Raw genomic sequence first — 14,047 nt, forward strand, 5'->3', positions numbered from 1 at the left:
GGAGGCTAAAGGAGTTTCGACAACTTTTCGATGAATTGCGATGTTGAATACTGTCCCATATACAGCTGGACTCTTGACATGGATTTCTTCTGATGTGAAGCTTTTGTTTCTGAATTGTATGGTGCAATTAGAAAAAGTTAATAAGAAGTTTCCATTCAAATGTCGATCGTTCGGTCCACAATCGGATGTTACCAAATGATCTTTTGCGTTTTCAATAAGAAGTTGATTATCACCTATCATTTTAGCTGTTGTTTCGTTTTCCGGAACTACTACACAATGGCTCTCTTTCCCCATTACTAATGGAGCGATGCAGTTATCAAAAAATCCATGATATCAGAATACTTTTGTACGTATTTCTCTGGATTCTTTGTTGTATATAGCTTCTTTTTCTGTTTCACGAGTTGCCTTGGATAGTCTTTGATTAACGAGTTATTGTGATTCAGTGCTAGTAGTTCTATTACTTTTGACTCCTCCTTTTGCAACTCTGGCCCTTTAAGTATGTAGAGCAGTTTGTTGTTGTTGACTGCTATTTTAGGAGTGACATAAGAAATGATCTCGTCAGGAATATCGCTTTTAACTCCTTGGTCTTCTAATAGCTGTTGTATAATAGCAATTTCGCGTGGTGATAGAAGTTTGCTGCTTGTAATAGACATTTTGGATAACGATATCGCTTCTTGTATATCTTCTAATATCTTGTTAATTGTATCTATATTGATAATTGCCGTCAGCATGTCTAATTCATTAAGAAGAATGTCGTTTCTATTTTCAATCATCTGCTTCATTTCGTTGGTGAGGTTTTTAATTTTCATTCCAAGATTTTCATTTACTAGGAATTGCTGATTATTACTCTCTATCAAATCGGTCATTGTACTGTTGATGATTTGCAGGTCATGTGCATCCGGGCTTCCTCCAATCCATTTCCAAACCGAGCCTATAGCTTCTACGCTTCTTATCAAACGCTTCCTTGGTCTTATGAGATTAAAATTAGAATATAAGTTTCTAACCTTATGCTTTGCAATTATTGATAGAGGACTATTGGTTGGGCGAAAAGCTACTTGAGTTAATAGGTGCATTGTATTTTCAATTTCTGTTATGTTTACCTCATGTATTATATTGATATTACCGATTTGAATTTTGCAATTATGTTTCTCTAGAATTAAAATTGGTTGATCAATCAAACTAGTTATTTTTAATTCTTGGGCTTTAATATGAGCTATCATTAGAATGACCATCAACATAACTATTCTGACGACGTCTTGTCGTGCAGCAGAAAAAAATTTAAATTCAAAATTATTCATTTTTCAATTAATGATTTAATTTGCTATTTCCTGTGATTCCTTCGATTTCCTAACCCTTTTTTTATCAAGTTTCTTTTCCTAATTTAAATGCTTTAAATTTAAATGAGCGACAATGAGTCGTACCACTGCGATCCTTTTTTTTCTTCTTTAGTTTTTTTTTTTGCTAAAAAGAGAATGGAAAAAATAAAAAATTGTGCTCAGCCAGTCGTCTGTTCTTTTTTTTTCTTTTTTTTCTTTTTTTGAGACGTCAAATCCTGTAAATATATAAAAAATATTAGTTTCATGTACAATTATGTTCTTATGCGTTTTATTTTATTTTTATTGCGTTTGACATTTCTTGGTCCAATTTGAATGGTTTTTCATTATTAACCAAACATTTTGATTTTGAAAAGCGTGGATCTAGCTTTTTTCTAGTGTTTTTCTTTATATAAACATCATGTCCTTCATTTACAGCAGGTGCAATTTCTTTTTGTCGTTATTTTTCTTCATTCTATTTGCAGCTAGCTGAAGGTTCTTTTTACATTTTTGAAAATTTTGTCGGCGTTATCGGCTATTTCTGGTGGGTTTATCGTATACCCTGGATTAAAAATAATTTCATTAGGGGTATAAGTGGTGACTGAATGAACAGTATCGTTGTACATTGAGTTCGCTATTTGCACTATTTCAGGAGATGAGTTATTGATGAATTTGTGTTTGTTAGTATTATAAATTTCAATGATAGTACTATGAGTTTTTTTCTATTTGGCCATTTGACTCTGATGAGGAAGCGAATTCTATTACGGTTCCGAAATTAGCTAAAAAGTCTTGGAACTGATGATTTTTCTTGGTGGTCTAAATGTTCTGAAATACTGTGAAAGGGCATTCCGTATATCTGTCATGTTTCTAGATTTAATTTCTATAAGTTGAAGGTGCTTCGAAAATGCACAAATTAAAGAAAGGTAGTAGTGTCTATCCATGCCGAAAATATCCATATGGACTCTGTAAAAGGGACCATTTTCTATTGGCCTTGGTGAAATTTTTTATATTATATGGTTTTCGTTCGTATTTGTGTTGAGTACAAATTGTACATGAATTAATTAATTGCCTGATTCGTTTGATCATGTTTGGGAAAAAGTAAGATCGTTTAATCTGACTTTCGACTTCGGTTATGCCTCTATGGGCTCTATCATGTTCTTTTCTTATGATAATGTCTTGCATTGTTTCGGAAGTTACGTCTTCAACCATATTTTGTGTAATAATGAAATGGCAGTTTGTGTTGCAGAAGCATTCTCTGCAAACTTCTTGAATTAAATTAAGTAAGCATTCTGGAGCTAACACAGCATTTTGCTTTCCATTCGAATGATCTTTCAAAAATGTTGTAACTTTTCTATTATCAAACGAAGTGGAGCATATAGTTGTTCGCTTATAGTTTTGAAAAATTTGTTCCGTGATAACGGAGTCGGAGTCCGTTACTTTAAAAATGATTTGATTTCTGTAACTATTAATAGCTCTTTCTGTAAAATGCATATAATAGTCATCGGATGTGTTTGCTGAATGTGCTGTTTCGGAAGAAGATGAACTGATATTATTTTCCACAGATACTTGATCAACAGAAACAACATTTTCTAGTTGATTGTTGTTAACTTCGACTTTTCTACTAAGTGCGTCTGCCACAACATTTGTCTCTCCTGTCTTATAGATTACGTCGTAGTCGTAATTTTCTAAGTCTAATCGCCAACGTATCAATTTAGCGTTCTTATTTGAGTTTTTAATGTAAATAAGGGGTTTATGATCGGTAACCAAAGTGAATTTGTTACCATACAGGTACGGCTTAAACTTGGTTACTGCCCATATGATGGCTAGTGCCTCTTTTTCTGTTGTGGAGTAATTTGACTCTGTTTTGTTTAGAGTACGGCTTGCGAAAGCTATGGGGTTTTCTGTTTTATCGATTACTTGTGATAAAACTTCGCCTAGGGCATAATTGCTGGCGTCAGTTGTTAATATAAAAGGAAGTTCAAAGTCAGGATAAGATAAGATTTGATCTGAAACTATTATATTTTTTAAATGTTTAAAGGCTTCCTGATATTCTTGATCATTAAGGTTTACTTTTTCATCCTTCTGTAACAATTTGGTGAGGGGTTTTGTTAATTTTGAGTAATCTTTAATAAAACGTCTATAGTACCCTACGAGTCCTAAGAACTGTTTTATTTCTTTTTTGATTGGATGGAAGTTTCCATTCTTGAATTTTTTCTTATTTTTTCTGGATCAGGTTTGATTCCGTCAGGGGCAATAATGTGTCCAAGAAATTCCGTTTCTCTGCGAAGAAATTCACATTTGTCTAATTGTATTTTAAGATTGAAATCACTTAACCTCTTAAGGATTTTTGAAACATTGTTGAGGTGATCTTGAAGATTTTTACCAATTATGATTATATCATCAAGATACACATAGCAGATTGATCCAATATAGTTTGATAAAACATTATTCATCGCACGCTGGAATGTCGCTGGGGCATTTTTCAGGCCAACCGGCATTCTCGTAAATTCAAAATGCCCTAAAGCTGTTGAAAACGCTGTCTTTTTTTGATCGTCGGGGTCCATTTCGATTTGAAGAAAACCTGATTTTAAATCTAAGGTGGTAAAATATGCTGATTTGCCAAGATTATCTAATATTTCTTCTATTTGTGGGATGGGAAATTTATCGTTAATGGTTTTGTCATTGATCTTACGATAGTCAATAACAACGCGCACTTTGCGTTTTCCTGATGCGTCTATCTTTTTTGGAACAACCCAAACTGGCGATGAGTAAGGGCTAATTGAATGTTGTATGATTCCGTTGTCGAACAGTTCCTTGATTTGCTCTTCCACATCTTTTTTAAAAACGTGTGGATACCTATATAATTTTGTGTAAACAGGGTTCTCGTCTGTTGTTAAGATTTTATGTTTTATTAAAGATGTAGATGTAAGTTTCTCTCCAGCCCTCAGTAAAACTGTTTTATTTGCAAGTATTGTTTTGAATAGTTCATCCCTCTCTAGTATTGACAAATGATCTGTGCGGATTATTTCACTAAGCACTTCATTTGTAACGCTACGCTCTGGATGTGATGGGATTGGGGAAATCGTTTCAAAATTATTTACTATTATGTTTAATTTTCCTTTGACATCAGGTATTGTTTTTTCTGTGCTTAAAATTTTTGCTGTCGTTTTATTGTTATTAGCTCTATATAAACCTGGCTCAATAACAACTCCTTTAAGTAAAAATCCAAAGTTTTTGAAACGTTGGTACGAACCAATCGCCATTAACGGATGTTTCCATTTCTAAGTTGTGCGAATATAATTGTTTATCGGGAAAAGATTTTTCATATTTGAGTTTCATGTTTCCGATTTCAAATGTTTCTTCTTTAAAATTTATTATTGCTTGGTTTTTAGCCATTAGTTCGGAACCAATGAGTGCGTCGAAAAAATTATGAAATTTTAACTCATAATAGGTTTGATTTGGAAAATTATCGCCGAGTAAATTAATACGTCCTTTCTCCGTAACGTGCTTACATCCAGCGGTGTTTTTTATTTTGGTTTCCTTTACCTTTCTTGTTTGTGGGAGAATGCCCGGCCGTATTATATTTTTATTTGCTCCAGTATCGATCAAAATGTTTGTGGGATAAGTTTGAGTATTTGATATAATGTAAGGCAAGTAATTTACGTGTTTTTGTTTTCTGGATGAATTAAGCAAAAATTTATGTCTAATTCATCCTCAGACTCAGATTCTTCGTTATCGGAGGGTTTTGTTATTTCAGTATTAAACAGCTGTTTCTTATTTAAAGTAAGTCGACTTTTGGTAGAACCTATTTCCATCGGTTCGGGTGGCAGATTCGTGTCAACTGGTTTACGAGGTTTGTAATCCTGTTGCTGAGGCTGTGTGATTTTTGTATTGTTAAATTTCCTTTCTGTTTGTTTTTTATTATTTCCTTGCCCTGCGGTATGTGAGTTGCCTAAGTATTGTTTTGATTGTGTTAATTGAATATGGGTAAGGTTTCTGTTAGATTCATTTGATGTAAATTTACATATAAATGCATACGCATTTTCGATTGATTTGGGTTCAGCAGCTTGTTCATACCCAAAATAGGGTTTCTGCAGCCCACTGACGTATGAAGCTAGACTATATTCGTCTATAAAGTCGTTTATGGCATCCCAATGAAGATTGTACTTAGGATTTTGTTTTGCCAACGATTTTATATTGTAAACCAGTTCCTTAGTTTTCTGATAATGCGTGTTTGCGTTACCATCCATTTTGTTATGCCAGAGTTGGCAGTTATACGTGGAAAGATCTTGTTTATCTCCTAGAGATGTTATCAAAATTTCTTTCACTTCACTGAACGTTTTTGGGTTACCGTTTGTACAAATTACATCTTTAGCATGCCCCTCTATTTTGTTTATAACAGCTGTCACATAAATTTCAAATATTTGTGGTGACACGAGGTTTTCGAATAAACGAAGAGTTTTTTCTGTTTCTATCCAACTTGCGAGTTGCTTTTTATTGCCATTAAATATGGGCAACATTTTTATGGGATCAGGGATACGGAACGGATCACCTGATATTGTCACTTCACGAGGAATAGGATCACTTCGTTGGTGTGCTATTCCCTGGTTTCCATTTGTACTTTGCCATTGCAACTCCTGCTGCGTTAATCTTGCACTTATGTTTTCGATGGCTTGTATCATACGAGCCATCTGATCATTACCACTCTCTTGAGTAGTTTGAGCTTGAGGTTCCATGTTTAGGTGCTCAAGTGATAACTGCAAATTTGCAATTGGTATGTGCGAATATTCCTCAGATACCGTACTTTCTTCTGATTCGGAACTTGTTTCAGATGTAAAAATTCTTTCCTGAATCAGCTGTTGGGCCTTTTTGAAAGCGTTGTTCTTGATTTTTGGCATAAAGAAAGCCAATTCTAAAGCTCTATCTGGTAGTGGCTCTAGGTACGTGAATGAAAAGAAATTTATAAAACTAGTGTGATGCGTCTATCTGATAGTGCGCACTCACATTAATTTTAAATTCTTTCACCCCCGATTTCTTGTGTTATTATTTAGGTAGTTTTACTGAACACGATTTCACGCACAGAAACTCAACACTAAATACTCACACGGTTTATGTTGAAGTCGTGTTTGGGCGAAGGCCAAGAAAACAATGACGGTGCTCCGTGTGCGTCTTAGCGGGGGGATCCTCAACTCCTCAGCGACGTTGCCGTCCTTGGTGCTTGTGGATGCTCGATGCTCGTAGATCACGATGCACTTTGCGGGATCACTGTTGTACTGTGTTATTAGTTCAGTACTTTCCACTGTTTCTCACTATGACGTCACTTTTCTTTAGTGCCTACCCGGCTGCGCCAATTATGCGGTGTACATTTATTATTCGGCTTTTTATTCAAAAGATTAAATGTTACTCCAATGAGTTCTAAACTAAAACTAAAACTCTCACATTAATTCTACCTCGGTTGGCGGTGTATGTTTGTGGGAGCTGTCTGCGTCCGGCTGGTGTCCGATGTCGCGCGACCGTGCTGTCTGCGTTGTCGGCCCGGCTGGTGTCCGATGATGCGCGCCCGTGAAAAATAGAAGAGATGGAATGTGCCGCGCTGCAACATGGTAAAGCATTGTGTCGTGCCACGTGATGGTGTCCAATGCCACATAACTCCTCCAGGGGGTGAAAAAAAAGCGTGTCCTCATGCGTTTAAACTGTCTTCGAGATTATTTTCTCTACGATGGTTTCGTGACGACTTCTGTGAGCGAGATTTCCTCTTTTCTATCTGATTTGATATGGCTGAGATGAAACGACTAAAGTAAAAATAGGCAAATATGATAATGGCAATAGATACTGTAGTGGACACTCCCAGTCCAGTTAATAAGCTCCAATTCCAAGTAATATTTTTATATTGTTGCAAGTAGATGTGTTCGATGTGTTTGCGATTCGTCAATGTTCTATCATCCAGGGAGGCTAAAGGAGTTTCGACAACTTTTCGATGAATTGCGATGTTGAATACTGTCCCATATACAGCTGGACTCTTGACATGGATTTCTTCTGATGTGAAGCTTTTGTTTCTGAATTGTATGGTGCAATTAGAAAAAGTTAATAAGAAGTTTCCATTCAAATGTCGATCGTTCGGTCCACAATCGGATGTTACCAAATGATCTTTTGCGTTTTCAATAAGAAGTTGATTATCACCTATCATTTTAGCTGTTGTTTCGTTTTCCGGAACTACTACACAATGGCTCTCTTTCCCCATTACTAATGGAGCGATGCAGTTATCAAAAAATCCATGATATCAGAATACTTTTGTACGTATTTCTCTGGATTCTTTGTTGTATATAGTTTCTTTTTCTGTTTCACGAGTTGCCTTGGATAGTCTTTGATTAACGAGTTATTGTGATTCAGTGCTAGTAGTTCTATTACTTTTGACTCCTCCTTTTGCAACTCTGGCACTTTAAGTATGTAGAGCAGTTTGTTGTTGTTGACTGCTATTTTAGGAGTGACATAAGAAATGATCTCGTCAGGAATATCGCTTTTAACTCCTTGGTCTTCTAATAGCTGTTGTATAATAGCAATTTCGCGTGGTGATAGAAGTTTGCTGCTTGTAATAGACATTTTGGATAACGATATCGCTTCTTGTATATCTTCTAATATCTTGTTAATTGTATCTATATTGATAATTGCCGTCAGCATGTCTAATTCATTAAGAAGAATGTCGTTTCTATTTTCAATCATCTGCTTCATTTCGTTGGTGAGGTTTTTAATTTTCATTCCAAGATTTTCATTTACTAGGAATTGCTGATTATTACTCTCTATCAAATCGGTCATTGTACTGTTGATGATTTGCAGGTCATGTGCATCCGGGCTTCCTCCAATCCATTTCCAAACCGAGCCTATAGCTTCTACGCTTCTTATAATATAATATAAGTTTCTAACCTTATGCTTTGCAATTATTGATAGAGGACTATTGGTTGGGCGAAAAGCTACTTGAGTTAATAGGTGCATTGTATTTTCAATTTCTGTTATGTTTACCTCATGTATTATATTGATATTACCGATTTGAATTTTGCAATTATGTTTCTCTAGAATTAAAATTGGTTGATCAATCAAACTAGTTATTTTTAATTCTTGGGCTTTAATATGAGCTATCATTAGAATGACCATCAACATAACTATTCTGACGACGTCTTGTCGTGCAGCAGAAAAAAATTTAAATTCAAAATTATTCATTTTTCAATTAATGATTTAATTTGCTATTTCCTGTGATTCCTTCGATTTCCTAACCCTTTTTTTTATCAAGTTTCTTTTCCTAATTTAAATGCTTTAAATTTAAATGAGCGACAATGAGTCGTACCACTGCGATCCTTTTTTTCTTCTTTAGTTTTTTTTTGCTAAAAGAGAATGGAAAAAATAAAAAATTGTGCTCAGCCAGTCGTCTGTTCTTTTTTTTTTTTCTTTTTTTTCTTTTTTGTGAGACGTCAAATCCTGTAAATATATAAAAAATATTAGTTTCATGTACAATTATGTTCTTATGCGTTTTATTTTATTTTTATTGCGTTTGACATTTCTTGGTCCAATTTGAATGGTTTTTTCATTATTAACCAAACATTTTGATTTTGAAAAGCGTGGATCTAGCTTTTTTCTAGTGTTTTTCTTTATATAAACATCATGTCCTTCATTTACAGCAGGTGCAATTTCTTTTTGTCGTTATTTTTCTTCATTCTATTTGCAGCTAGCTGAAGGTTCTTTTTACATTTTTGAAAATTTTGTCGGCGTTATCGGCTATTTCTGGTGGGTTTATCGTATACCCTGGATTAAAAATAATTTCATTAGGGGTATAAGTGGTGACTGAATGAACAGTATCGTTGTACATTGAGTTCGCTATTTGCACTATTTCAGGAGATGAGTTATTGATGAATTTGTGTTTGTTAGTACAGGCGTCCCCCGAGTTACGACCCCCTCGTGTTACGACGATTCGCAGATACAACGATTTTGATTTTGACAGTTAAAAGTTGTCATTGACAAGAAATTGATGTATTTTTTTTTAATTTCTGGGCTGATAACCGTTATACATACATTTTCAAAGATTCCACAACTACCCTATCTTGAATATCTATATTGTGTACGGTTTTTAAAATATAATTATTACATTATCGAACATTATTTTAAATAAAATACACGATACCATAAAATCCAACTCTTCAACTTCGGTTATAAATGTTATGTTCATAGATATTCGACATACGACTTTTGCGACTTACGCCTTGCTTTGGGACATTTTTTCGGTCCCAAATACAGTCGTATCTCGGGGGACACCTGTATTATAAATTTCAATGATAGTACTATGAGTTTTTTTCTATTTGGCCATTTGACTCTGATGAGGAAGCGAATTCTATTACGGTTCCGAAATTAGCTAAAAAGTCTTGGAACTGAATGCTAGTAAAAGCTGCTTCATGGTCGCAAATGATTTTTCTTGGTGGTCTAAATGTTCTGAAATACTGTGAAAGGGCATTCCGTATATCTGTCATGTTTCTAGATTTAATTTCTTGAAGTTGAAGGTGCTTCGAAAATGCACAAATTAAAGAAAGGTAGTAGTGTCTATCCATGCCGAAAATATCCATATGGACTCTGTAAAAGGGACCATTTTCTATTGGCCTTGGTGAAATTTTTATATTATATGTTTTTATGGTGAAATTTTTATATTATATGGTTTTCGTTCGTATTTGTGTTGAGTACAAATTGTACATGAATTAATTAATTGCCTGATTCGTTTGATCATGTTTGGGAAAAAGTAAGATCGTTTAATCTGACTTTCGACTTCGGTTATGCCTCTATGGGCTCTATCATGTTCTTTTCTTATGATAATGTCTTGCATTGTTTCGGAAGTTACGTCTTCAACCATATTTTGTGTAATAATGAAATGGCAGTTTGTGTTGCAGAAGCATTCTCTGTAAACTTCTTGAATTAAATTAAGTAAGCATTCTGGAGCTAACACAGCATTTTGCTTTCCATTCGAATGATCTTTCAAAAATGTTGTAACTTTTCTATTATCAAACGAAGTGGAGCATATAGTTGTTCGCTTATAGTTTTGAAAAATTTGTTCCGTGATAACGGAGTCGGAGTCCGTTACTTTAAAAATGATTTGATTTCTGTAACTATTAATAGCTCTTTCTGTAAAATGCATATAATAGTCATCGGATGTGTTTGCTGAATGTGCTGTTTCGGAAGAAGATGAACTGATATTATTTTCCACAGATACTTGATCAACAGAAACAACATTTTCTAGTTGATTGTTGTTAACTTCGACTTTTCTACTAAGTGCGTCTGCCACAACATTTGTCTTTCCTGTCTTATAGATTACGTCGTAGTCGTAATTTTCTAAGTCTAATCGCCAACGTATCAATTTAGCGTTCTTATTTGAGTTTTTAATGTAAATAAGGGGTTTATGATCGGTAACCAAAGTGAATTTGTTACCATACAGGTACGGCTTAAACTTGGTTACTGCCCATATGATGGCTAGTGCCTCTTTTTCTGTTGTGGAGTAATTTGATTCTGTTTTGTTTAGAGTACGGCTTGCGAAAGCTATGAGGTTTTCTGTTTTATCGATTACTTGTGATAAAACTTCGCCTAGGGCATAATTGCTGGCGTCAGTTGTTAATATAAAAGGAAGTTCAAAGTCAGGATAAGATAAGATTTGATCTGAAACTATTATATTTTTTAAATGTTTAAAGGCTTCCTGATATTCTTGATCATTAAGGTTTACTTTTTCATCCTTCTGTAACAATTTGGTGAGGGGTTTTGTTAATTTTGAGTAATCTTTAATAAAACGTCTATAATACCCTACGAGTCCTAAGAACTGTTTTATTTCATTTTGATTGGATGGAAGTTTCCATTCTTGAATTTTTTCTTATTTTTTCTGGATCAGGTTTGATTCCGTCAGGGGCAATAATGTGTCCAAGAAATTCCGTTTCTCTGCGAAGAAATTCACATTTGTCTAATTGTATTTTAAGATTGAAATCACTTAACCTCTTAAGGATTTTTGAAACATTGTTGAGGTGATCTTGAAGATTTTTACCAATTATGATTATATCATCAAGATACACATAGCAGATTGATCCAATATAGTTTGATAAAACATTATTCATCGCACGCTGGAATGTCGCTGGGGCATTTTTCAGGCCAAACGGCATTCTCGTAAATTCAAAATGCCCTAAAGCTGTTGAAAAAGCTGTCTTTTTTTGATCGTCGGGGTCCATTTCGATTTGATGAAAACCTGATTTTAAATCTAAGGTGGTAAAATATGCTGATTTGCCAAGATTATCTAATATTTCTTCTATTTGTGGGATGGGAAATTTATCGTTAATGGTTTTGTCATTGATCTTACGATAGTCAATAACAACGCGCACTTTGCGTTTTCCTGATGCCTCTATCTTTTTTGGAACAACCCAAACTGGCGATGAGTAAGGGCTAATTGAATGTTGTATGATTCCGTTGTCGAACAGTTCCTTGATTTGCTCTTCCACATCTTTTTTAAAAACGTGTGGATACCTATATAATTTTGTGTAAACAGGGTTCTCGTCTGTTGTTAAGATTTTATGTTTTATTAAAGATGTAGATGTAAGTTTCTCTCCAGCCCTAAGTAAAACTGTTTTATTTGCAAGTATTGTTTTGAATAGTTCATCCCTCTCTAGTATTGACAAATGATCTGTGCGGATTATTTCACTAAGCACTTCATTTGTAACGCTACGCTCTGGATGTGATGGGATTGGGGAAATCGTTTCAAAATTATTTACTATTATGTTTAATTTTCCTTTGACATCAGGTATTGTTTTTTCTGTGCTTAAAATTTTTGCTGTCGTTTTATTGTTATTAGCTCTATATAAACCTGGCTCAATAACAACTCCTTTAAGCAAAAATCCAAAGTTTTTGAAACGTTGGTACGAACCAATCGCCATTAACGGATGTTTCCATTTCTAAGTTGTGCGAATATAATTGTTTATCGGGAAAATATTTTTCATATTTGAGTTTCATGTTTCCGATTTCAAATGTTTCTTCTTTAAAATTTATTATTGCTTGGTTTTTAGCCATTAGTTCGGAACCAATGAATGCGTCGAAAAAATTATGAAATTTTAACTCATAATAGGTTTGATTTGGAAAATTATCGCCGAGTAAATTAATACGTCCTTTCTCCGTAACGTGCTTACATCCAGCGGTGTTTTTTTATTTTGGTTTCCTTTACCTTTCTTGTTTGTGGGAGAATGCCCGGCCGTATTATATTTTTATTTGCTCCAGTATCGATCAAAATGTTTGTGGGATAAGTTTGAGTATTTGATATAATGTAAGGCAAGTAATTTACGTGTTTTTGTTTTCTGGATGAATTAAGCAAAATTTATGTCTAATTCATCCTCAGACTCAGATTCTTCGTTATCGGAGGGTTTTGTTATTTCAGCATTAAACAGCTGTTTCTTATTTAAAGTAAGTCGACTTTTGGTAGAACCTATTTCCATCGGTTCGGGTGGCAGATGCGTGTCAACTGGTTTACGAGGTTTGTAATCCTGTTGCTGAGGCTGTGTGATTTTTGTATTGTTAAATTTCCTTTCTGTTTGTTTTTTATTATTTCCTTGCCCTGCGGTATGTGAGTTGCCTAAGTATTGTTTTGATTGTGTTAATTGAATATGGGTAAAGTTTCTGTTAGATTCATTTGATGTAAATTTACATATAAATGCATACGCATTTTCGATTGATTTGGGTTCAGCAGCTTGTTCATACCCAAAATAGGGTTTCTGCAGCCCACTGACGTATGCAGCTAGACTATATTCGTCTATAAAGTCGTTTATGGCATCCCAATGAAGATTGTACTTAGGATTTTGTTTTGCCAACGATTTTATATTGTAAACCAGTTCCTTAGTTTTCTGATAATGCGTGTTTGCGTTACCATCCATTTTGTTATGCCAGAGTTGGCAGTTATACGTGGAAAGATCTTGTTTATCTCCTAGAGATGTTATCAAAATTTCTTTCACTTCACTGAACGTTTTTGGGTTACCGTTTGTACAAATTACATCTTTAGCATGCCCCTCTATTTTGTTTATAACAGCTGTCACATAAATTTCAAATATTTGTGGTGACACGAGGTTTTCGAATAAACGAAGAGTTTTTTCTGTTTCTATCCAACTTGCGAGTTGCTTTTTATTGCCATTAAATATGGGCAACATTTTTATGGGATCAGGGATACGGAACGGATCACCTGATATTGTCACTTCACGAGGAATAGGATCACTTCGTTGGTGTGCTATTCCCTGGTTTCCATTTGTACTTTGCCATTGCAACTCCTGCTGCGTTAATCTTGCACTTATGTTTTCGATGGCTTGTATCATACGAGCCATCTGATCATTACCACTCTCTTGAGTAGTTTGAGCTTGAGGTTCCATGTTTAGGTGCTCAAGTGATAACTGCAAATTTGCAATTGGTATGTGCGAATATTCCTCAGATACCGTACTTTCTTCTGTAAAAATTCTTTCCTGAATCAGCTGTTGGGCCTTTTTGAAAGCGTTGTTCTTGATTTTTGGCATAAAGAAAGCCAATCCTAAAGCTCTATCTGGTAGTGGCTCTAGGTACGTGAATGAAAAGAAATTTATAAAACTAGTGTGATGCGTCTATCTGATAGTGCGCACTCACATTAATTTTAAATTCTTTCACCCCCGATTTCTTGTGTTATTATTTAGGTAGTTTTACTGAACACGATTTCACGC

This window comes from Anopheles arabiensis, chromosome 2, assembly GCF_016920715.1.
Source record: "Anopheles arabiensis isolate DONGOLA chromosome 2, AaraD3, whole genome shotgun sequence".
NCBI lineage: Eukaryota > Metazoa > Arthropoda > Insecta > Diptera > Culicidae > Anopheles > Anopheles arabiensis.